This window comes from Phalacrocorax carbo, chromosome 2 (assembly GCF_963921805.1).
Source record: "Phalacrocorax carbo chromosome 2, bPhaCar2.1, whole genome shotgun sequence".
Taxonomy (NCBI): Eukaryota; Metazoa; Chordata; class Aves; order Suliformes; family Phalacrocoracidae; genus Phalacrocorax; species Phalacrocorax carbo.
Window position 1 is genome coordinate 55,189,869 of NC_087514.1, and position 25,994 is coordinate 55,215,862.

The 25,994-nt window shown below is 41.7% G+C and overlaps 1 long non-coding RNA gene across 2 annotated transcripts; it reads right to left on the bottom strand.

The window, feature by feature from the left end:
- Positions 1-25,994, bottom strand: LOC135311943 (uncharacterized). Of its 2 annotated transcripts, none has more exons than XR_010371499.1 (4): positions 8,110-25,994; positions 7,897-7,943; positions 2,835-2,928; positions 1-863 (listed from the first exon to the last, which is right to left on the bottom strand). It is a non-coding gene; the product is annotated as an uncharacterized LOC135311943 (long non-coding RNA). The 2 variants fall into 2 exon arrangements; XR_010371498.1 differs by having other exon boundaries at positions 1-907.

The window sequence follows — 25,994 nt, forward strand, 5'->3', positions numbered from 1 at the left end:
ACGCTCCTCCTGTGTTTGGGCAGAAAAAGTATTTATGGTTTAAGAAACAGATTTTACCTGGCTCGTCAAAACAATTTCTACTTGAAGTGACCCTAGAACTCTGTGAACTCTGGCATCCCACAAAGAGCAGCCTTATCCAACTACAACACTGCATAATGTACAGTGCTTCAATCAGTCTACCATAAACCCATATAAGGTCCCATCCAGCTATCAATTAGAACTCTTCTCGCGAAACAGTCTGAAAAAGATGTGTATTACAGCCTCGGAGTTTTACAGCGTCTCCCACAAAGTTATGAAACCTTTCTTCCTTTAGGGATAAACAGTAAAGCAAGATCTAATTTGTATGAATAACTCTTTCAGCTGCTTAAATACTTCCAGCCTGATGAATTTTTTTAAGCAGTTCTGATTTCTCAGAATGTATTAATCTTTCACACCTGTTATTTTAGTGCAAACAGTGGATCGTAGCATGCTACTAGTATCTCACATTTCCTTCTATGTTTTTTGAAGATTCGTGACCTGACAGCTTTTTCAAAATGGTAAAATATTAGTCAACTGTCCTTTAAATGGTTCTCCAGGTAAGGTTTTATATATGGACACTCTGTGGCATGAAAAAAACCCCAAAACCCAAACCCCACTTGCTGCCAAAAACCCCTCTTACCTGACTTTAGCTGTTCAGTCTACTCGTGGTTCTTGTCAAACTGGGAATTTGCAGAAATGAGTAATCGTGCACGGACTACTGCTTTTTTCTTGCCAACACCTCATCTTTAAATGCAATGCCATTTGTGTACAGAGCATCCAGATGTGCGTCGCAGCTTGATTTCCTGGGGCTGTCTGTGGAAACGCTTCAAGAGAAGCAGCGCTCTCTACCCCAGTGACATGATAAATCCCTTCAGGATGCTATATAATACTGGAGCAGCAAAGGTTTATTACATTTGCCTTAAATGTGTCCCTTTTCAGCTTGTGAAAAGCCATCCTCCCCTATGAACGTGTTCATGAAGCCCACAGAAAATGCTTTTTGTCATGTCCGACTGAACCTTTTTAATTTGACAGTAGAAACTGTGATTCTCTAGTCTGAGCTGTTTGTTTGTAATCTGGGCTTTTTCACTGGCACAACAAATATAGCTTCAGTTTGAAGGTGAAAATTCTAGCCCGCATTTCTGTGCCAATGCTCACAGAAGAAGTCTAGGAACGCAGAGGGACAGAAATGTATGCCTTAATCCTCTGAACGAACAGGTGCCTTGCAGTTAAAGACAGATTAATATTTATTTGGAATATTTATTTTGGTGTATCCCCTATCAGTCCCTGCCTCTCACTACGCCATTGCAATGCTAAGGACTTAGATACCCAAAGCACGGCATGGCATTTTCCCCATTTTTGTCTTCTCATGCACCCACCCGATTTGGGGAAGCAGAGGGATGTTTGTGGCAAGGGCTGAGGTGGGAAGTGTGCATAGCCCTCGGACGTGGGAGGTAAGTCTTGATATGTAGGCAGAGGGGAGGAGAAAAGGATTTAGATCCCCCTGAGTTTAGGATGAGCCTATGGATTACAATCTTATAAACATTTGCAAGTAACAGATTCCCTTGCTTTTGACTTCTCTCTTGGTCCTCCCTCCCTCCCTCCCTCCCTCCCTCCCTCCCTCCCTTCCTTCCTTCCTTCCTTCCTTCCTTCCTTCCTTCCTTCCTTCCTTCCTTCCTTCCTTCCTTCCTTCCTTCCTTCCTTCCTTCCTTCCTTCCTTCCTTCCTTCCTTCCTTCCTTCCTTCCTTCCTTCCTTCCTTCCTTCCTTCCTTCCTTCCTTCCTTCCTTCCTTCCTTCCTTCCTTCCTTCCTTCCTTCCTTCCTTCCTTCCTTCCTTCCTCCCTCCCTTCCTCCCTCCCTTCCTCCCTCCCTCCCTTCCTCCCTCCCTTCCCTCCTTCCTCCCTTCCCTCCTTCCTTCCTCTCTTCCTTCCCTCCCTCCCTTCCCTCCTTCCTTCCTCTCTTCCTTCCTTCCATTTTATTCTTCCCAATGTACAATAGTGGAGGACATAATTGCACCTTCCTATAGCAACTGTACCTGTGTTTTAGCCCTGGTGCAGCAGTTGGAGCTCGAACCCTCGAACCAAATGGTGTTGGACCTCTGGCTGCCTGTCCCAGGGTGGATTTCCCATGAAAGTCCTGGATTGTGGGGGCAGTGCCTGTTTTCAGCCCTGCCTTGCACAGGGTGAGTTCCATATGGTGAGGGCTTGTGCACACTGCTGCCAGAAAGGTCCACTTCCAAGGATGTTTTGGGACTTGTTTGTCCCAGTTTGGGTAGGTGGGCTGGGAATCAGAGTTGGTGCCAAGGCAGGCACTGTGATTTATGAGGCTTCCCCTGCCCTGCCCTGCCTGTGCTCTCCCTCTCGCAGCCCCTGGCCACATCCCCAGCTGGCTGGTCTTGAGAAAACAGCCGTGTCCTGCCTCCGGCCAGCTGGGAAAGGATGGACATGAACAGCCAGGTCCAGCTGTAGGTGAGGCTGGTTTTATTTCTGTGTGAGCAGCCACAAGCCTAAGAAGACATTTAGCAGAGCATGCTCATATACCTGCCTTTTTACTGTTTTGTTTTAAAGCTTAGGCTTTTATAGTGGAGAAAATAAAGATGACAAGTGAGTGGAAAACATTCTGAGGATCAGAAAATTTGTAAAGGTGCTTCCTGACAGCCATTATATTTTGACTATGGCATTCCTCTATGGCATTTACAGTTACTGCTACAGTTACTATTACAACCCTTTAGGTTGTCATATGTGATTTTACAGCACGGATCATGAATCTGTTACAAAAGGACTATTGCACGTACTGAAGAGGAGTATTTATTGGACTTACATGTGTTTTCAGGCCATGCTGTTCTCCTTGATTAGCCCACAGATTTCAAATTCTGGAGAGGAAGGGCTAAACCTCCTGACAGCTGCAAAAGTTTCTGCAAAAGCAAGTGGTACGTGTATCATTAGAAAAAATCCAGAAAATTATGCCAGCCCCTTCACAGTAGTGACTGAAAGACAGAAGATAATAATTCTTTAGTGAGATAATGTTCGTCTCGGGTGAGTATCAATGTGGAATCTTTTTTTTTAAATTTAATTTTCAATGTTAAATAAAGGGATCAAAACTAAAGATTAAAACAGGACGACAAATAGGCTTCTGACTTATTATAGAAAGAAAGAGATTATTAACATTCATGAGGGCCCTACTTAAAAAAAAAGACTTCAAATGAGCTGAAGGATGAAGTAGGTCCTGCAAACAAAAGGTAATGCATTAAGAAATACAGAATAGCATCAATTAGGCATAATAACTACAAATGCGTTGACATATTTGACTACTTTTATGTGATTTACTAGCTCCACACAGTAAAATCCAACGTAGGCAACTGCCGAAGCAGCGAGTGGGTATATCTAAGTTCATTTCTTTGATGCCAGTAGCATCTTTCTTAATCATATGAGCGGAGGAAAAAAGCTTTCTGAAACTGAAGCGATACTTTTTCAAGTGTTACTGGAAAGACAGCAAATCTGTAGACAAAGGATATATCTTGTCCACTTTTGAAACTTGGCCCTGCAGAAGACATCCATCTGCTTTACTTATGATTTCTAACCTGAATATTAATGTGAAGACTAGGTGTTAAAAAAAAAAAATCTAACCACACAGCCCAACCCTACCTGTAATTAATGTGGTTTTTATGAGCAAGACTGAATGGTCGCCACTTAGGTCATCGCTTCAGTGAGGCAACATGAAAGAGCATGTAAAGAGCAGCAGGATTGTATCCTGGGATATTAACAATGCAGAAAGGGTCATATGTCTTCTGACTAAAGAGTGTTACTTCTATGAAGACTAAAGAATATTAAAAGTCCCCCAAAATAAAAATGAATAAATGAATTTCCAGGTATGTATTATTTTAGTGAAAGCTGTAACTTTTTCTATGGTTTATTCACAGCATTTTGTCCCACTCTACTGTACCTTACACACGTCATCTAGCCAGCTGTCTTGCTTGCAGTGGTGAAGACCCCTTTTTTCAGTCTGTTTTTCTCATACAAACTTATGTGCTAAAAATCTTTCCTAGATGTTTTCAGCCATACCTGCCCATACTGTGCCATACATGACATATACTGGAGCTGTGGGCTGTGTAAACGAGTGTATGGCACTGATTTTGATAGGGCCCCCATGATCCTCCCTGGCAGAGAGTGGGGCCTGACACCCATGTGGGAAAATGGATATAAAACCTTAAAAACATGATCAGCAGTTTGTGAAGAAGGTCAACCATGTGTTTTATGTGTTACCATTTCTCTGATAAGCCTGCGGCTCTGCCAGTTCAGAGGACATACTGTGCCTTCAAAATTAACATTACAGACTTATTTCTTAGCATTTACACTGTGATCTTTTAGCTTGATTCTGGTTCTGGTTGACAGCAAGTTGAACATGAGCCAACAGTGTGCCCTGGCAGCCAAGGGGGACAAATGAGTCCTGGGGTGCACCAAGCCCTGCATTGCAGCCGGTCGAGGGAGGGGATTGTCCCGCTCTGCTCTGTGCTGGTGCGGCCTCACCTCGAGTGCTGTGTGCAGTGTTGGGCGCCACAGGACATGAAGGATATAAAGCTACTGGAGAGTGTCCAGAGAAGGGCCACGAAGTTGGTGAAGGGTTTAGAGGGGAAACTGTACAAGGAGCAGCTAAAGTCACTTGGATTGTTCAGCCTGGAGAAGAGGAGACTGAGGGCAGACCTCATCGCGGTCTGCAGCTTCCTCACAAGGGGAGGAGGAGAGGCAGGTGCTGGTCTCTCCTCTCTGGTGACCGATGACAGGACTGGAGGGAATGGCAGGAGGATGGGCCAGGGGAGGTTTAGGTCGGGTATTAGGAAAAGGTTCTTCACCCAGAGGGTGGTGGAGCACTGGAACAGGCTCCCCAGGGAGGCAGCCACAGCGCCAAGCCTGACGCTATTCAAGAAGCCCTTGGACCGCGCCCTCAGACACATGGTGTGAATTTGGGGCTGTCCTGTGCAGGGACGGGAGTTGGATTTGATGATCCTTGTGGGTCCCTTCCAACTCAGGACATTCTATGATACAAGAAACTTTCACATTTAGAGTTTATTTACAAAACTGTTTTTAAAATGTTTTATATTCTTTTGATAAAATTTGATGCAGTTTTAGTCCTTGAGTACCTGGCTTGGTAAAGCATCTAAAAGGACAAAATTACTTTTAAACGTAACCATTATGTGTTCGCCTGATTTAGAACATTATTGACTAAATTTCATGCTTATAATAAAGTTAATAAGGCAGGTTACTGGAGCAGGATTTGAGATTTTAATTCAGTTTTATAATAAGACAGAAGGAAAATGACTAATGGATATTGACTACCAAAGGTTACTGTGATAAAATACAAAAGCTAAGAGACAGTTCAATCAGCACGATGGTGCTGAGGAACTTTTCCTCACACTGAAGGTAAATTTGTGATACTATGGATTGTTCTATCCTAGACAGGATAAGTTTTCCCAAGTCTTATGCAGAAACTTTCTATTTCTATTGCATTAAAACACCTTACATCAATACCAGATGTTTGTAGGAATTGCACAATTTTTTATTCATTATCCTTTGTAAATTAAGTCTCTATAGAGAGAGTAAATCCTATGGAATAAGATGGATGTTGCAGTAGAAGTAACAGTAAAAGTTCAGCTCAAACAAATTTTATTGTTGCAGAAATGCTTTTTCTGAAAAATGAAAATACTTCTGTCTGAACTCCAGAACTGGGGAAAAAAATCAATAGCATTCATTGGTAAAACCGTTCCATCTATTAACAGGGGAGGAACAACTCAGAATTAAAGATTTGACAGCATAAACGCAATATTCTTAACTTCAGAATTCTATAATTAAAATCCTAGATTTATAACCTCAGTCCTACAAACATATCTATAGGAAATGTTGATAAAAGACAATATGATAATCTAGGATAGTTTACTATCCACTTTTATCTACTCCTCAGTTTAACTGTATTTTGGTCTAGAAAATATTACCATTCCAAAAGGAAAAAAGTGCCTTGGGACTGTAGATATAATCTGTTTTATCTTGCTTATAGGCAGGAAACCATCAACAATTGCTCCTAACGTACATTTCAAATTGTGTTCCAGTGTGTGGCTGGCCGATGTGGCTGATACGGATACTAATGGCCCAGCACAGACTTGAGAGAGGTAGATATCATGCTGTCAGACTCAAATGCAATTTCACTCGCTGTATCCCAGGCCCAAGCAAGGTCCTAATAAATAATTAGTCCTGTGGAGAACTCTAAAACCTTCAGGCTGTGAGATGTAGGTTTGGACATCTCCAGTTTGCTTTGGACAGTAACCCTTTAGGATTTAAGAGTCCTGGGAACTACTTGGCTCAACCGAATGCATCCTGCAGACTTCAGACCATCTCCCACATGGGTGTAATAGGAGGGAACGTTTCTAGGTTCCCACGCAGCGTTTTGGACATAGAGAGATAAGGAATGTTTTCAAGCACTGCGCGTGCTTCCAGCGAAATGGAAAACTCTATCTTCTCTGGTTGATAAGCAAACTGTTGCTCTGGGTAACTCTTGCCAGGATGACGACGACTCCCATGGTTGGTTCTTATCTTAATATTTTTTTTATGAATAGAAATAGAAATAGGGCCATTTTCACTAGTCTAGGTTAATTCCCAATAAAATAGCATTTGTTATGAAATAAAAATGAATTGATAATATGGAGAAAATACACCTGAATTCTCTTTACTAGCAGTTTAGGCAAATATTTTGAGGCACTTTATAGGTTAGCTGTTACAAATGCTACCAGTTATTTTTTCAAAATGGCTTTCTACGAATATTTTGCGATATGTATTTAAGAATGATGTCTCCATAAAAATTTTCACCAGTGAGCTTTTGTACTGCTGGTAAACACAAACATGAGGTTTTTGAGAATCAAGATTTTTTCAACGTCTAACAAATAGCCAATGAAATCCCTCATCTTTCCAATCTTTATTTGTCTTTCCTTTTCCTGAAGTCTACCTCAATCAATTCAAGTGCCCCTTTGCAGGGCCCTTCAAAGCCCTGTTGGCCCAGGGATAACTCTAGAGCTGCCTACAATTATCTCTGAGTGCCTTCAGCTACTGGGCTGGCACCTACGAGAGGTAAATATGACTCAGCTACTTTCTGGCCAGCATTTTTTGCTCCTTGCGAAATAAATGATGCAGAAACTATCCTAATTCCTCTAATTACTACAACTAAGCAATTTTAAAAAAAACTATTTTAAATGTTTTTGGAAATATATGTTATGTGTTGTGTCTTTTTTATATATATGTTTATTCACTTGAAAAGAAAGAAAATAGGGCAAAAAAAAAGAAATCCCTTTTTTAGGCTGCTGAACAAAGTAGAATTATAATAACATGCATAAGTGGAAGAAACCCCACATTAATTCTGTGTTTCGATTTTTAATAAACCATTAGAGCAAAAGCTATACCAGGTAACAGATGCTTTCTCGGTTAAAAAATTCTTGTATTTTTGGTGAGAGTAGTTTTCAAAGTGGAAATGTCATCATATTACTTATATAAACTATTCGAGTTAAACAAAGGACTTTTCAAAGAGTCTCCAAATCCTTCTTTTACTTTAGCAAAGACCTCTACCATCGATTTGATACACTTTTTATGGATGAAAACATTATTCAAGAGTGAGAAATGTTTCCATTGAAATCACTTATCAAATAATAAGCCATTAGCTTGGTTTTTTCCTGGAGGGGATGATGCCAAATAAATCACTTTTATTATAGGTCAAATATCACCAGTACTGAGAGCCTTGGACATAGTTTTTAAATGCTTTGGTGGATCTATAGCAATGCACTTTCCACTGCTGAAGACTTCTGAGATCCCAGCTCATGAAAATGTATTTATTCAGCTCAGCTTACCCATTCAGCTCCAGTTCAGGCCTCTTCTTCACAGGAGGAGAACTTCACTGAAGAGTCAGAGGACACAAGAACAAAGAGAAAGGGGTTGTTTTTTTGTTTATAATTCTCCTTTGTGAGATTCCCCCAGGAGTAAAAAAGAGAATAGTTCAGAGTCTGGTGAGATCAGAACAGCAAAAGTATTTGCAGCATGGCACACAATAAAGCACTGCTTACTTGGGAATACTGTACTCGCAGCCAGCACCATCCTGTGAGACTCGCAGATCAGCTCCAGACCTTGTGACAGACTTGCTTCGGCAGCTAAGATTCCTCTTGCCTCCAGAGACTCTTCTTCCCTGGAGAGCCCTAAGAGACTGCTGCAAAACAGATCTGACCCTTTACAGAATATCTGGTTATTTTTCTAATTTTTGTCCTCTATGGTTGGGTAGATTTTTAAATACTACTTTAAAATCTGAGGTTCGTTTTCATTCCCAGTGACAATGTTCATACCCCAGTCAATTTGTATTTATTTTACAAGCATATTTTCTTTAATCATGGCATGGAGCAGACTACTAATTCTCTCCTTCTGGATGGCTGTGGTGAGACCACACATGCTCTCCACTCTGAGCACTAGCAGACTGGAAAGACATGAGAAGACAGAGGAAGAACAAAATACCATAAGAAACCCAATGCTGTTCCCATCTGAATTTTTCTTATATAGTTCCTCACTGAGCATGCGAACTCCAGGATCTTTGGGCTCCATGGCCTGGCTACCAATCCTTTTTTCCACTGGTTTATCATTCCAAAAGTGATGGCAAAGTTGCATCCAAAGAGCTATCAATTAACCCTCGGAGGTAGTTCAAAACAACCAGTAGCCACCCTACACTTTTGGTTAAGAGACACTAAGATCAGAAAAGGATGTGCTGAGCTGGTAAGGCTGACTGAGTAACGGGCCTCTGTGGAGTACGTAATGAGGGAAGTTTTGAAGTGCAGCGCAGTGTGCCAGTTTTATGGAGGAATGGCACTGATAGGAAATCAAGTCTCGATAGTAAAGTGCTCATTGATCAGTTATTTCCAAAAGCACAGCTAAGGTCTATTTTGAGAGCACAGTGGGTACTCATCCAAACGATGCTTTCCCTATTTCAAGCAAATTGGCAAGCTGGAAAAGTTTGACACAACTGCACAGACTGTACTGGCCCCCATTTTAAAGTGCATTGCAATTTGAATTTCAATCTCACCTTGAGGTGATTCTGAGAAGAAACTTTTGTTTCCAGATTTGAAAGTACAAAACATTCAATTTGATTTTGACAGCAGTGTTATTGTCTAAAGGAGAATGATTGTGGTAAGTACTCCTGCCTTGACATAAAAAGGTCTCTTTTGTCTTCCTGTCCAAGATGCCATCATTAGGGAGACACCTTTCAGTTGCATGGGTCTTACCTGAACATCTGGATAGAAAGCAGTAGTTTGGAGACCTGGTTGTTCAGTTTGCACCATCTGTGTAGTTCCTGGAGAAGATGTTTATACCTCTATGATGCAAGAGACACTGGAGAATCAGTCTAAAAGTGTCGTTGGCTCCCCCCATCTCTGCAGCATGCCTGGTGACTTTCACATTAAATGTGTTTTGCAGTCAGGGATTCAGGTATAGTCTTTGTCTTCAAGACTGTAACTCTAGCTCCTAGTCTTACCTTAAGCCCATGATTTTTAAAGATAAATTCTACAAAATATTTTGTCGTTTGATGGACATTGCAAGCACTCAGAGAAGTGATGGCTTGCAATGCATGCTCCCCATAGCGGCCCACTGGTAGCCACACTGGGATGGGTGCCCTGTTTGCAGATTCTTTGGGTTTCAGCTCTTAATTTGGGCACCTTCTTCTGCTAGCACCTGAAGTGTTTGTGCCTTTCCTTGAACAGCCTTGGCTCCTTCTCTGTCTGCCTCTCCTATTGACAAATATTATATTTAGCAGTAGAGGTGCCTGGGGCTGAGGTCCACCAGTGGCATGTCCAGAACCATTCACCCACTGGCCATAGGCACGTTCAAGGAGCTGTTTGGGAGCTCAGCCTGCCCCAGCTGCAGGGCTTACTTTGGCACAGGAGCTGCCATGTATGAACCACCCTTCCAGCACTGCAGCAGAGAGAAAGCCCAGTGTTGTGCACTACAGACCACAGGATTTGCAGGACAATCCAACTATTCAGCAGCTCAACGTCATACCATGGCACTTTTATATAAACCTGTCTCGTTATTAAACCTCTCTGATTTTTTACGCATAGAGTGTGTATTTTGTGATCATGACTTTTGTCCACACATCAAGCACACTCACCCTAGGTCATTAGCTGCCCCATGAGCTCTGTTTGTGCCATGTATCTTTACCATATATTCCTACTCTTCCTACCCCCCTACCCACAGCACTTCTGCTGACATTTCCAGTCATCTGTTAACTTCTGCTGGTATTTTGATGGAGCTCAGGCCATCTACTTCTTAGTCTAGTCTCTAGCTGTCTATCATCTCCCATGCTCTCAAGCTTTCCTTTACTTCAATTGCATAATCGTAGTAATGCAACTTTCTGTTCTTCAGGCCTTCATAGCTTTGTTTTAGCCTATGGACAACAACTGCCATCAAGGATAAAAACATGTAGCGAGTCTTTGCTTACTACAGTCCTCCATGTCAGATTGCCTTCTGGGAGATTATTCAATGCCTTTTTAAAATTTGTATATCAGTAACTGAAAGGATGATGTAGTTTATTAATTGCTGCTGATCAGGAGTAAGCCTGAAAGTTCAATTCTTGTTTGAAACGACCAGTTGATTCAAATATTTCAAGCAAAGTTTCTTAACTTAACTAAAAACAAAGCTTTGAGTGGATGGTGAAATAAAGCAAGAGTTTAATTGCTAGTTTTTAACAGGCCATGTGCTCAGGGTTGAATATGGCCTCTGGCACAGCCTGTGCGACAATCAGTGAAAAGTGCTTGTACTGAGGAAGTGGCAGCTACCATCTACTATTTTTCTGACAAATATTTATCTTTATGCGTTGCATTATTTTTCTAGCCAACATCTTTGTTACCAGCTCTTCAACAAACTGGAATGAAACTGTCTGAAATGCCATGGCAGATCCAGATAAATGCAATCATGAACATCTTATTGTATCAAACTGAATATAAAAATGAATATTAAAATCAGTATTATATTGAATTAAATGAGCATTACTGCTTGCAAAGTATTCCTTGTGCTCTTAATTTCAGCACTGAATTTTATTTATCTTCTTCCAAACTGTTCCTTTTCAAGATGTCTCCCAGGCTGTTGGACTGACAATGCCAAAATACCTTGTAGCCCAGGAGTTTTGGGGAGGAATTTGGAGGCTTCGGTGACTGAAGCGGACCAGTGGTGCATCTGGCACACAGTAAAAAATGTGGGAGGTGGTCTGTGAATGTAGTAAGAGCACATTAGCTGGATGTTTCTGCTAGAGTATTCAGTAGCAAAATATTTAATGATGCTGACATTTAAATTGCGACAATTAGATTTCCTAGTTAACATCACATTGAGAAGAATGGGAACAGTTTATATATTGCTCAGAACTATTATTTCAGACTGTCTGCAAACTCTGATTGGCAAGAATGACCTGGTTCATATTCTATTTATATATGAGTTTTATTTTGGCTTTAATGAAAGCTTAGCTTCTGGATCGCAGTTCTCTACCATTATGTGGCTCTGTGAGGATGGGAATCGCAAAAGGCTTGCTTTCAGCCAAGCTCGGAGCTCCTCTAGAGAGATAGCCCCACATCTCATTACCTCTGCAAATACTGCTCTGCAAATACGGCCATGACACCTTACCATAGGTTTCGAGGGAAGGGAGGTTATCTAAATGTCTTAGAAGGTACACTGGACATTTGAGTAGAAAACATTTTGTTTGAAAAAAGATTGCAGGAGGTGCAAAGTAAACTCTTGTTGTTATTACCTCTCCAAGACATTTGTCCCCTTGCTATAAGAGCTTTGCTACACCAGGTGGAATGGAGAGCAGCACCCACCGTGACACAGACGGACAGTCTCCATATGACGGCCAGTTTTGCTGGCTTTTACAGTAACTGCAGGGAAACGATCCATATGAAAAAACATCTGCCAGCTGACTTTTGTTCCCCACAATATTTTTGCAAATGAACAGCTTTGGGCAAGGGCCTGGTCTTACCATTAATGGTTCCTTTGGCCCACATGACAAATTAGTTATTTCAGTGTGGACATCCTTGTCAGAGATTTGGGGAAGGCAGCTTATATTCTGAAGCACTGCCTGTGGCCAGCTTACTCCACAGCCAGGTGTGGCTCTGTGCAAGTGCAAGCCCTGGAAGGAGGGATCCCATCACCCTGGTGTGGCGGCTCCTGCCAACTGAAGAGGCAGGAGCCCTGGCCTGGGATTGAATAGGGGAAGGACCCTGGAAAGAGGTGTGTCTGAGGAGGTAGCATTTGTGGGAAAAGAGCACTGGAGTAGGACTGGAGAGGCAGAATAAGTGCATATAGGATAAACGGTGGGATGCAGGGATGTGTGGTAGAGATGGACGGACATAAAAGACCACATAATATGAGTAAGAGCAAAGGGAAGTTAAAAGAGACAGCATAGAGTCAGAGAGTCTGTAGCCAGTGGGGTCTTCTGCCCTCCAAGAAGCCAGGCTGATCCCAGGAGCATCTCCACCCTTCTGATGTCCGTCAACATCTAAGAAATCCAATAACAATGTGTGAATCTCACCTTCCCTCATTTCCAAACAGCTGGCTTACCGTCTTGCACAACCCCCCACTGCTCCAGTAGCAAAAGCGATCAGGAAGCAAAGATTTATGCTGTACTTGTGGGGATAAACAATACTTCCGCTAAAGTTCAAATGATTTTTGAAGAAATAATTAAACCCTCCAGAACAACTCCAAAGGAGCCTTTAAAAAAAAAAAAACAAAAAAACCAAAAACAAAAAGAAAAGGCTGCAGAACAAAGCACTCAGAATTTAAGAAAAGCATCCAGAATTAACAGGGACTTGGTACACTCCCCATGTGTGTGCTCACTGTGAGACAGTCTTTAATTAAGTGATCATGTAATATTTCATCCACAAGACCTTTGCCCAATCCCACACACAGGGCAATGAGTCTTCACAATTTTTGCTGCTCTTTTAAAGCATATTTCTGTGGCAGGCATTTTATTTTGCTCCACAGTAATTGTATTTATTGAGCTGTAGTAGGTTAACAGGGGAACTATATGAGGAAAAGCAGGAGAGAGGAACGACTTGATGAGTAACTAATCATTCATAAAATTCTTATAGTGACAGTTTCTACAGGAATTTCTGAATTTGCAAACTGCCTCATCTCTGCTTTTTTTTTTTTTTTTACTGTGCGAATCAGGGATTATTTATTTTATCTTTCTGGCATATGTATATAGTAAGAGGTGAACTTACATAGCAGCCTTCCCCTTGGAGGAAGCACTAAGATGGTCTTTTGACCTGTATTACTGTTTATTTTCATGAAGCTTTCAGGACTTGATTAATGCAAAACTCTAGACCTGCTGTCAAATCTGGACAGTGGCAAGTATGCGAGCCAAGAGACAGACTCCCCCAGCACACACTCGCGCTCACACTCACTCACAGTTCCTCAGTCAATCTGGCACCTGAGTGCAACACTCAAGCCCCGTTTCCCTGGGCCAAACAGATTTACTCCACACATAGGAGCTCGCAGACGTTTTTTTCCAGTGTCTACAGGATTAGGCTTGCTCAGAAGGGTTTGACTCCCACATTTGTGAAGCCTTGTACTGGGTCCCTGAGCAGGGAAAGCCCTGGTGCTGCCAGGCCAGGTCCGTAAGGGAGATGGGCACCAAAACGCAGCCTGCAAATCCCTGCTGGGTGAGCATCATCAGCTGGACAGCCTTTAAAACAAATGCTCTGTTTCATCAGAAAGGATACCTCTGACCATACACATACCCTCGAGCTTGAAGCATCTGCAGTCAATTTGCTCACAGTATGGAAGCTTATCATCAGGCAACTAATTCAGCTTTCCTCCACTGGGAGAATAAATTCTATTTACTTACCTGTTATCAGCAACAATAGTTGTTTAAAAAGAATGAAACAGAACATGATTGATTAGTTCTTTCTCCAGCTCTTTGAAGATCCAAGGTTATTTTTGTCATTCATCATGCCACATTCACACAAGCATGATTTCTTTCAAGGTACCAGTGCGGCTATCATGGTAACAGAGTGGATTATTCAGTGGTGTGTTAGGCATTAGTAGCTGTTTTTCTCCCATCTTCACTGTAACATGCATATAAGATTTCTAAAGCTACTGTATGCCTTACAGCTTTTTCTCCCATACTTTATTTAGACAGGAAAACCTGTTGGTTTCTGTAAAAATTTCAGCATCTAGAAATAAATTGCGGTCCTTTGAACTAAAACTGGAGTTCAGATATATCTCTTTGCTAGCAGATGAGAATGAAAGTAGAGCCGTTATTTATTTATCTACTTCCTTATTCTCTATCTGTATGGGTAAATAGTGAATTTTCTCTTCCGTTTTTGCTAAAAAGTCTCTTACCAGGGCTTAGGGTCATTTCTTCTCCCCTGGGCATTCTCTTCATGGAGCTGCAGTTGGTCAAAATAAAGCCAGCAGAGCTGCAGCCTTGCCCTTGTGTATTTGCTTGCTATTAAAGTCTGTCATTTGTTCTACAATAGACAATATAATTTCCCATTTGCAACAGGTGGTGAAGCAAATGCAATCCAGACAGGGACTAACCCGACACAGCAGCTGTGGCTCTACCTCCCCTGGGATACTACATGGAAAAGTCAATATACTTTCAAGGGACGGTTTTTCCTAAAAACTGTCTGTGTGCATGGATACCCATCCCTTGCCCTGACCCCCAGCCTTTCTTCTCCTCCACCTGGCATGTCCACACTCTCCCATGAGACTCTAAGCCAAGGCTCCCTCCTCAGCATCTGGACGTCTGCACGTCAATGATGAAGACAAAGACACTCTCCTTCAGCATGGTGGAGAGTCTTGTTTTTTCCCCAGCAAATCTTAAAGGAGGGGAGTGGGATCTGTGGGACATTAGGTTTGCCAGTCCAGTGCTGAAGGGGTAACACTGATCCCACCACAGTCCAAGTCTTCTCCCTTTCCTCCCTTCCTTTACTCCCTCAAAAGCCCCTCACTTATTCAGCTGCCTTGTAGACTAAGAAAATGGGGTAGATAAGGGAGGGGGGTTAGAAAGGCATATAGGTGATCAGAGGATTCTGTCTGGCACCTACGAGGATCTCACCTTGCCATTTCCGATCAGCAGCAGGCACTGTGGAAGAGCGCTGGTGCTTCAGCTACTCCCCTTTTCAAAGTATGTCCATGCTGTGTGAGAACTCACATGGAAAAAGAAGACCCATGGGGCTAGAATGAAGAACAGGTATTGCTCTCTGTGGAGGAAACATGGGCACATTATGGGACAGTCCCTCTAAAAAAAACAAGATAGAGAAATGGCTGTGAATGAACTTCACTGAAGCAGTCTGAGGCCCCAGCTCAGTTTTCAGCTGAATTAACATTAAGATCACTTTTTAACTGATTTAATTTTATTTGAGTGAAGGGAATGATTGGTGGGTCTGAGGGGAAGATGAAAGAAATGCAGCTGAGAAGAAAACCTGCTGCTGCATTGGATCCATCACACTTTGCATTAATCCATCCATGTAACCTCTGCTGTGCTGAGCTGGGGGAGGGAGAGAGTGGTTTGGTGGGCAGCTGGCGGCCAGCCAAGGTCGACCCACCGCACGCTGCAAGCAGAGCATCAACTCTTCTGCATGCCAAGCCCTGTGTTTCCCAAGAGCATTCATTGTATGCTGGATAATAAGCATGAGAAGCCTCTGGGCTCTCCCTTCAATGTGAGGTGCTGGAGCAAGCAGGCAGCCACATGCTCACAGGCTGGCATCTTTGACCCTTCAGCCTGCAGCTGGGAGCACCAAGGTGGGGTACAGAGGAAGCCATGTGCTCTCTGGCAGGCAGCAAGGCATCCCTGCCTGAGCGGCCGGGCTCCCCGGCGCTTTCCTTCGGATTGCTGTGACAAGTGACAGCAAGCCTGCGTTAGGTTTTCAGGACTAAGCCCTTACTACATCTTGCTTAATGAAATCATCAGCTCCTTGCAGGAAGAACAGTCCCTGAGCCCAGGGAAACCTCTGTTTTGAGGGGACATAATAAAATAATTGGCTGTAATGGGAAATGCTGAAGGAGATGATGCCAAAAGGACTGTCAAGAGCACAGAATAAATACTCTAGGGAAAAAAAAAGAAAAATACTCCTTTAATGACTCTACATAATCAGAACTGTAGGCATTTCTGTTTAAAGTTGTAAACACATGTTTTCCAAAAGAAGCTTTTATTATGTTCCTTTCAAAAAATAATCCTTTCCTTTAAATCTATAAAAATAGAGGAAGGTGGACCAGGTCGCAGAAGTAAAATAAAATAATCTGTCCTGCTCTTGCTTGACTCCATACAAAACTCAAGAGGAAACCTTAACTTTTAAATGCTGTCCCAACATCACAATTTCTGAGCAGTTTACACTGAAGATGTAACACGTTGGTGCTCTGAGCAACAGAAGACCAGGGATGCTGGTAGGTGAGTGATCCTTTTCTAAGGAAAAAGTAGCCCTTAGCTTTTAGTAACAACCTATATTTTCCCATGTTATTTACAGCAGTGTTTCTGGTTCTGAGTTAGACATGCTGAGAAATGTGAATGAAATAATCACTGGGTTTTTTGTTGTTTTATGTAAACAGAAGTGACCTGAGACCTCTTGTATAAATGGTGCTGTGCATGCTTCTGAATCCGTGGCTTTTGTATCATGATGATTAAAAGTAGCTACAAAAACAAGGCTATGTCTACAAAATAAAGAGCTTATTCTCATGGATTTTAAACATTCATTTTGAAAAGCAGCCCTAGTAGGACCTTCATTGCAATCGAGTAACAGCATAATCCAGAGTAAACCTGGGAACAAATAGGGCTTAAATCATAACACTTCTTTGTCCATAAGTAGCAGAGATCCTCCAGCTATACCTACATTTGGCCCCAGTTGCCAAAGTATTTGGGTATATTGGGAGATTTAGCTTTTTGGAAGCTGCAACCATTTTCTGCCAATTTATGCTACACTGCTATATTTTTAATGAGGTCGTTTACTGGAGGGTTTTGGATCAAAATCCAGAGCACTCCCAGATAGGCATAGGTTGCCAAGAACAATTGGAGATAAAAATAGAGTGGATGATTCTTTCATACAGGGAAAACTGGAATCCGTAAACTCATTTTTCATTATAAGGTCCTTGATCTGGGAGATGTGTGATATACTCCAAATCTAATTAATGCTTAGATTTTTTTTTTTTTGCCTGATTTATTAATTCTTGAACAGATTTCTAATATTCCTCTGCTATTAAATATATTGGGCCTGATTCTCACAAACAATAGGTTTCTATCCCCTTCTGATAGCTCAAGGAACCCTGAAAGTGAGAAAAACTGACAAGAGTTACACTCCTTTTTCATGCTCCTTCTACAGTTTTGGGCCAAGGTCTGAGTCCATTGTAAGTAAGAATAGAGGTAGCTTTGCTTCTTAAAAGGGAGCGGATGTGTTCTTTGCTCAGGAGCACTTACATGTCTTTAGCACAGCTTTGGCTTTTGCATTGGTTTAGCTACAGCAAGCTGGGCAGATAAACAGTGTCTACAAAGAGAACCACTTGAAGACTATGTTTATCGTTCTAGCTTAGTTAGCATCTGCTGGCAGCCAAAGTGTCCTAAAACATTTATAAGTCTCCCCAAAGAGGAGCTGTATCCTTGTTCTAGTATTTTATTTCTGTGCTAATAGCAATGGTCTGAAATATGAAGGTCAATGACTCTCCAAAAATTCACTCTTCAGTGTGACTATTCATGTTATGCTGGATCAAGTGTATATCCACAATCTCATAAATAAGGGTCACTCTTGAGGCAAAATTAGACCCTCTTGGCTACTTCTTATATGACTCTCTAGATTCTAATTTAATTTACATGGAATAAGGTGAACTTATGCTCAGGCTTTGAGGTTAATGGTGTATTCCCCAGAGTAAGTTCAGTCCAGTCACTATCGGTGTCATCACTGTTACAATAACAGATTTCAAGGCTTTGTCTTATTGAGCATCTATTCATATATTCTGAGATTTTCTTGAAGGGGAGCTTGAATTCATCTTGCAGATTTAAATTAGCATCTGATTTGATGCCAAGATAATATGTGTCTCTGCCTATCATCGAGATGGGGAGCTGAGTACCACTGCACTGACTCTGCAGGGACATACACAAGTCTGGATGTTAATCAGTTAATTCAATACCTAAAAATTCCACTCAAGTTGAGTGAGTTAGCATGTTTCCAAACAAATAATTAATTTGTTTTATGCCTTGCTTGTTAACCAGCTCTGCTCCATTGTGGCCTGTTATAATCACCAGTAAGGGAAACAAAATTGGAGGATGAAGAAAACTGTGAAGAAACGTAACGATGAGAGTTGTATGCTGTTCTCTGTTAGCACAGGGGTTGATGGACCATCCATAGCTGTTTAAATAGACAGTGTCAATAGAAGGATTGGCTCTGGTGCCTGTACATCATTTACTGGTAGAAAGTAAATCTTCGCTATTGCTTGCAATGCAATGCCTAAGACAAAGTGCCGTATCATAATGGGGAATTAGAGCCAAAGTATGAAAAGCCTTGCTGCCCGCAACTAATCTGCAGGACAACAGTATTTTTAAAAACGGATAAATGGTACCTGAGCAGGGGGGAAAAATCCAATATCAGAGAAGACACAGCCTATTTTCCCATCAGCAACAGAGGATATATCTCACAGTATTCAATACATTGGCTGTTGTAATCGTATTCAGTACAGCATGTGATTGTTTTATGTGTTTGATTTACTGTTATCTTTAATTAGCAGCAATTCTGTCTTTTTGAACATTAAATGAGTTTGGTTTAAGAATTCTAATTGTAAAAGTCTCTCAAATTAACAGAATGGAAAAAATACTTTCATAATGAACTAATTTTTTAAGATTACAATAAGCTATTACAGGGAACAGAATGAATGCATGCAGGAAAATTATTAACCTGGGCAGAGTTCTCCACGCTGTATCATGTTCCCCTGCCTTCTCCATTTTGGATGGACACAATTCTGGGCTCTTTCAAGCCCAGAGATTTGCTTCCCTTTCCTGCAGCCCCAGTCAGTTTATTTCAATGGAGACACTTCCTGATCCTCAGCCACCCAGTCAGGGGAAGAATACGAGCACATTGACTCAGGCTTTAGATCATCATTTTCAAAGGCTAGAGTGACTGGAAGATTTTCTGCCACTTAATATAGCAATGGGTGTAATCTTCCAGAAGAAATGTCACTCTCCCACAGCCTTGCCTTGAATCTTCTATCAAAGGAAATGGGCTTATATATTGCTAAAATATCTCGAGCAGCTTTTGACACTTCAAAGCATCAGTGTGCTCAGCACTACGTGGACTAGCTAACACTTCCAAAGTGACTGTACACTGAGGATCACACTGCTTTAGAGACAGACAAAATTCTTCCAAAACAGATGTCAAAACTGACACGGCAACCGATCTCCCAGACAGTTCTGCTGTGTACTCTGACTGCCGCCTTTCTTAGACCTGCCACGGGGCAATGATCAGCATATTTGCCATTCAATACATGCATTTGCAGCTCTTTCATGATATATTACAAAACTACCTCTGCAAAGCCAAAAGGACACGTGAATGTCATTTCTTTTTCCACAAAGCATTTGCTGTGTTCTTCAAAAGGTTAACCCGCCTTACTAAACTGCACAAACATTATTTCACTTTTATTGACACTCTTTTCAGACCATGAAATGACTCGAGTTTTAATCTATTTTTTTTTATATATACTGAAAGAAGCAGACTAATTTAATAAGCTCCACACACAGAGGTATTTCAAAAACATGTTTTCCAAAACTCTTTCTTGAAGTTGCGAGGAGGGAAAGGAAAATGGTGTGTCACAAAGAAGACGTTATTGTTAAGATAAATACAGTTATATTTACTGGGCTGATATTGGATTTTTTTTTTTTCTATTCCAAGGTATGCCTAGAGACTGTGGCACAGCTTTCGTGCAGAAAGTGTTCCATGCTATTTGGATTGTAAATAGTGGGATTTTATTGTTTGGTTAGCTTCTCTCAGGAAAAAAATTGTACTAGTCCAGAAGAAAAAAAAAAAAAAAGAAAATTCTGGATGACTTAATCTCCACACAAAATTATTTTTCCAAATGTACTGCATTTACATGGCCTGCTGCACTTCTCATGGCATAAGGAAGCAGCAGCTGGAGTACCTAACAGTACAGGAATACATTACAGGCTGCTCACTGTAGTGGTAGCAAGTGTTGTAGCCTCTACTCTGGTGCTGCATAAGAGGAAAGTGTAGGCAGCAATTTGGTCACTTGATTTTGCCATATAATTTCCAGAATGATTTTTCCATGCTGTGCTTAAAGGGGAGTAAATGGTCTGAACACACCTGAGCATCTCTGTGGGCCTAACTGCAGAAACTGGCAAAACACTGTATCTTTGTGAGCATCATCCCCACCTGAACGAGCCGGATGGCAGAGCGGGGCTGGGGGACAGGGTGCACGGCAGCTTCCTGCATTCAGCTGCTGCAGGTCCCAAATGATTCCTCAAAGGCTGTGTCCTCTCAGGGGAGCGGGACATCCATTTAATGCAACCTCGCAGTAGCCATTCTTGTGCCATACCAGAGCAGCTGGGTCCTCCTCCCATGGGTGACTGTGAACCTGTCAGGCACCGCTCGGGACCAAGATGTCCCCATTAAATACTCCAAACTCTGAAACAACAAAAATATTGCAGAACCGTGGGGCATTGTGACCCTATTGAAAGCAACTTGCCTCTACTGATGATTCCACTCTGTGTTTTCCTGGTGAGAGGATAGCTCAGGGATGACACACCACAAATGCTGCTTCCAAATTCAGTAACGTATTTGAACATGTGTTTAAGTACCACTGCTTTGGTCTGTGGAAGTAGATTTGGCTATGTCTGCAAGCTCTTGGGTTTCATAGTACTTGAAATTGCTTCACATAGTAAAATATTAAGGAACTCATACAGATTATATAGGCTATATGGATTAGGATAATAATGGCACACAGCATTATCTAGCTGTTGCCTGGTACTTAAAAGGGAAAAAGTTCGGCAGTGCAGACTGCCCTACTGTGAGTCTAATGGAGAATCCAACTTGTAAAAATGTGTTGAAAAGTCTCTTGACTTTTCAGGCTGGTCAGACTGACCGGAATAATAACTTAAACGGATATTAAAAACCCCTCTAAATACAACTAAGGAAACAAGGATTTTGTTCTTGACAGAACAGTCCTGTCAGCTCTGAATCCTGCAGCCCCTTTGTTTTTTCCTCTCACCCTTTGGGCTGAGCATTTGGGCATTACTAATCCTCAAGTTGACAGCAGCAAATGATCTTTATGATAAGGAAAGACTGTCCCAGGGTAGCTGTCTGTCAGAGGTTTCTGCTATGGAGTCTGTGCCAAAGTGATTAGCACTGGTGAGGCCACGGCTGGAGTGCTGGGCTCCACAGTATGAGAGAGACATGGATGCAGTGGAGAGCATCCAGCCAAGGGCCATGAAGAATTTGAAGGGACTGGAGCATCTCTCCTGTGAGGAAAGGCTGAGAGAGTCGGGACTGCTCAGCCTGGAGAAGAGATGGCTCAGGGGGATCTCATCAATGTCTATAAATCCTTGAAGGGAAGGTGCAAAGGGGACAGAGCAAGGCTTCTTCCAGTTGTGCCCAGTGACAGGACCAGAGGCAATGGGCACAACAAAAAACAGAGGAGGTTCCTTCTGAACATCAGGAAACACTTTGCTACTGTGAGGAGGACCGAGCACTGGCACAGGTTGCCCAGGGAGGCTGTGGAGTCTCCAACCTTGGAGATATTCAAAAGCCAACTGGACATGGTGCTGGGCAGATGGCTCTAGGTGGCCCTGCTTGAGCAGGGAGGTTGGACCAGAAGACCTCTGGAGGTCATACCCAAAGTTTATAGGCTGGTTTTGTTTTTTGATCCTGTGCAAATTTTCACATGCTGCTTAAATCCAGTGACTACTGAGGTACCAGTTGTAAGAACCATATCGCAGACCAGCATTCAGCTTGGGTCTACAAACAGGCAAATGTATGTCTTTCAGCCAGCATAACTATAATTGACTCATATTGTTAAAAAAAAAAAAAAAAAAAAGGAAAAAGAGGCAAAAAAGAAAAAAGAGAGCGTCCATTTTTTCCCATCTAACTGCTCTGTTGATTTGTGGTGCTTCTTTAACATCCATTGCTTCAAGTGTCATGGCAGAAGATTAAGTAAAATACATATTTCATAACACTATATGTTATGTGAAATAAACTTCCTTGCTAAAGTCTAGTCAAGCCAGTACACACCATCCACAAGACCTGTCTTGTCGGATGGAAGGAAACACCACACATGCTAGGGTAGAAATAGAGCCCTATGTATAGTGCATGCATCAAAATGGACGCTGTGTTTAATACGAGGAAAGCAGTATTTTCTAAAAACTTCTTTACTGACTTGTTACATTTTTAGGGCCAGCCTCTTTTAAAAAGAATTGCTGTAACTAAAACAATCCTATAAATTTGATATAAGATATTTCTGGAACTGTAAACAAAGCTAAAACTTTCCCACTCTGTCATAAAAAGCAATTTAAAAAAAAAATTTCTTTAACTTAATAATGGAAAGTTTCTTCTGCCACCTTTGATTATTATTTTGTATACTGTTTCTTTCTGCAACTAATTAAGAATTCTGTTTAAAACTTGCTGTACATATTTTCTGATATTTTATTGGCATTCTGCATTTTCCCTATTTGAAACCTCTCATACTCCCAAGTACAGACATTACACCAGACACTAGACCACACAGTCATCTTTTCTTCTTTCATCAGTTTAAACCTGTTGTGGATGGCTCAGGGCTCCATGTTTTTTTCCCCAAGGTCGACATCTTAGCGTTTTCTGGAAGTCAGACCCTTGTGTGAAATGTCAACTCCCCAACACACTTGGACATCTTGGGGTCTCTCACCAAAATATAATGCTCCATAGTATAGCTTCCTAAACACTAGAAAAAAAATTATATTTCTTCCCAAGTGGGACAACACTGCAAATATACAGAAAAATATACACAAATATGAGAGCATAATGTACTCAAACGTAAAAGCATAATGACAGTTTTAACTCTTCAGCTGATGAGTGTTCATAACATTTGGTTATGAGCACATGACTCAGGAGATGCATATCAGGCGGTTGTGGTAATTCCTGCTATCTTTCCAATTAGGTTAAGGGTATTTGCACTAAGCCACTGTAGCTGGAAGAACCACGAGAAGGAGAAGAGGTGAAGAGCTAGCAGGTGCGAGGCCATAGCAAGCAAAGAGGAACAGGGGTGGGGAAGAGAACATATCATGTAATCTGATTTACAGAAGTCCTTTTGAAATGTGGGTAACTGAGTATCTCAAAACATTATTTATATTGGACCCTGCAATATGAATCAAGGTAGACCTGGTATGATACTAAAGCTGAAAACCTTTTTATATTCTGTTGTTCAGTGCCATAAAATAATGGAATTGTACTAAGATACCAAATATATTTAATATACAGATTTTTGTAAGTAATGACTTTTTTAAAGTAATGACCAGAGCATTTCACTAAGCCTGAATTTTGAAACTATTACTTTTAAAAATCAAGGGAGAAATAAACATTTGCAATCTCTAAAAAATACCTTTTATGATGTACCCTCTCACTTTTCCACAAAGTAAAAAAAAAACCAACATTGTACAAACTCTGCATGTCATAATATGCATGTCTACTTTTACAGAATCTGGCAGATTTTCTTCTAGGCTTCTTTCATTAGTTCTTGACACCAAAGACTAAGCAAAGACTTTCTTTAGTAGCAAATAAAACAATTTAGGTATTTAATGGACTGTCACTTGGAAGGAAAATTATCTAAATAGAGGCAGCAATTGGGCTTCACTGTAACCATTCCGCTTTCAGCTCTTCCCATTACCCTAACATTTTGCACTGCAGTTAAAATACATTAACAAGAATGTGAACATGTTAAAAGCGATAATTTAACCTGGCAAGACACAGGGCCATGTAAAGTAAATTTTATTAAAAAGTCCTGTTAAGACAGACAGCAGTAATTTGGTCTCATTCTCCCCTGTTGTATTCAACTAGGTCTGAACAGCAGCCCCTCCATTTGCACAGGAGCTTGCATTACCAATAAAGAGAAAAAAAATGGCACAAACTGCAGTCAGGAATTTGACTTTCTTGCCTGTAAAGGGAATGGCCATTTGTTCTCTACTTAAAACACATGGTGGTAATATAAGAAATAGTCCTCTTTTTTTTGCTGCAGGCAGTGCATGAGAACTGGTGAAAGAAATTTCTGTGTTTACCTTTTCTCTTCAGAAATCAAATGAGATGTGTGAAATTTAGCAAGCGAATGTTAAAGCTTCATTGTAAATTCAGTATATTTTTAGAGATGTGCTATCTGCTTTAAATACTTTCTAATTTGGATCTGAGCAAACAAAATCTGCTAGCTGAGATAAATACCTATGTAGGATGGAGAAGATTTTGACTGGGATATAAGCAATCACCCACATTAAAAACCTTTAATAAAGCACTGATAATCTTTGTGGTGCTTTATCAACACATAATAAAATATAATCTTTAGGACCCCTATTTTCACTTAGGTTTCACAGGTTGGAATTAAAATATTCCTCCCTTGGAAAGTTGTGGATTTGGACAGGGATCCTCCCCACTGCGACCGTCTTGCCCCGCAAAGTGCAGTGTGATACAGAAGTCCCCAGCGAGGGCTGAGGCAGGCTGCTCAGTGCAACATTAGGATAGAGCCAGCTTGGGCATCGCTGCAGCTGCAGCAAACGCTGCCCCAAAACCTAGAAAGTGGTTCGGGTGCCTCGACGTGAATGCCCAGGGCCATCGTATTGCCCATAGGGTGGCCTCCTCAGCTGCCTCTATAGCAAAGTATGGGAACCCTGCAGATCCCACATCGTGTCTGCCTGCCCTGTGCAGATGTTTTAGGTACCATCGGGCACCTGAAAAGGCACTACACACCTGTGCTTAGGCAGCTGAATCTCACCCCAAGGCCCCACTGCATTCACAGGGGTATCTAAATGTCCTTACATATCTAGTGTCTAAAATTTTGGGGTGGCACCGAAATGATTGTGCAACACCATATTACGAATGGTAAGGGTATTCTGACAGCTATTTTCCAATCCATTGTAAAAAAAAAAAGTCTCACCAAATTTGCATATTCTTAAGCTGGTTTTGTCAAACTCTAAAGCTCCCTTCTTGGCTTTACTGTAACCATTTTAACTCATGGTAAAGGCTGTATATTTGGCCTCATAAATAATTTTTTTGAATATTCATTAGAGCACATTAAACACTACACTCTAACAGTGCTTCCTTTGTCTTGGGCTAGGCAAGCACTAAGCATTTTTGGTAGTCCTATCATGCTGCTGCAGGAGAATGGCTTCTCTAAGGCTTCCAGACTTGCACTACAGGTAGTAGAGAGAAAAATAGCCAGCAATACGTGATCCCATCTGTTCAGCCACCTCAATCTGCTGTGCAAAGGGGCGAGCAATGAATCTCCTTTTGCCTTCTCCTCCCAACAGAACCTGCCCTCCCCAGGCAGCACCCTGCTTTCTAAATCACAGCCCCGGTGGGGTGGCGATCCCCAGGTCCTGGTCTCTGATCTCAGGGTCATTCCCACTCTTCTCTTCTGTGATTGCCCAGGGGGAAAGAGCCCTCCAAAAGCAGAACTTGCCTGCTCTCAGCTGCATACCATAGCTGAGAAAAGTAGAGTCAGCTTCCTTAAGTCGTCCCCTTCTGGTTCAATGAATCTTGCCCTGCTGTGAGTCACCTCATGTGCCTCCCTCAGGCACCTAGCTTCTAAAGAGGTCAGAGTCCAGCCTTTGCTCCTGTACTAATTGTTTCTTCGGGCTGGCTGGAAGCAGCTCTTTGCTCAGTGAATGGCTTTAAATCATCTCCCTCAGTCCTTGGATTTCACTGTGGTCAGCATGTGTCTAGAATGAAGAATTGGAGCATCCCAGTTATAAGCA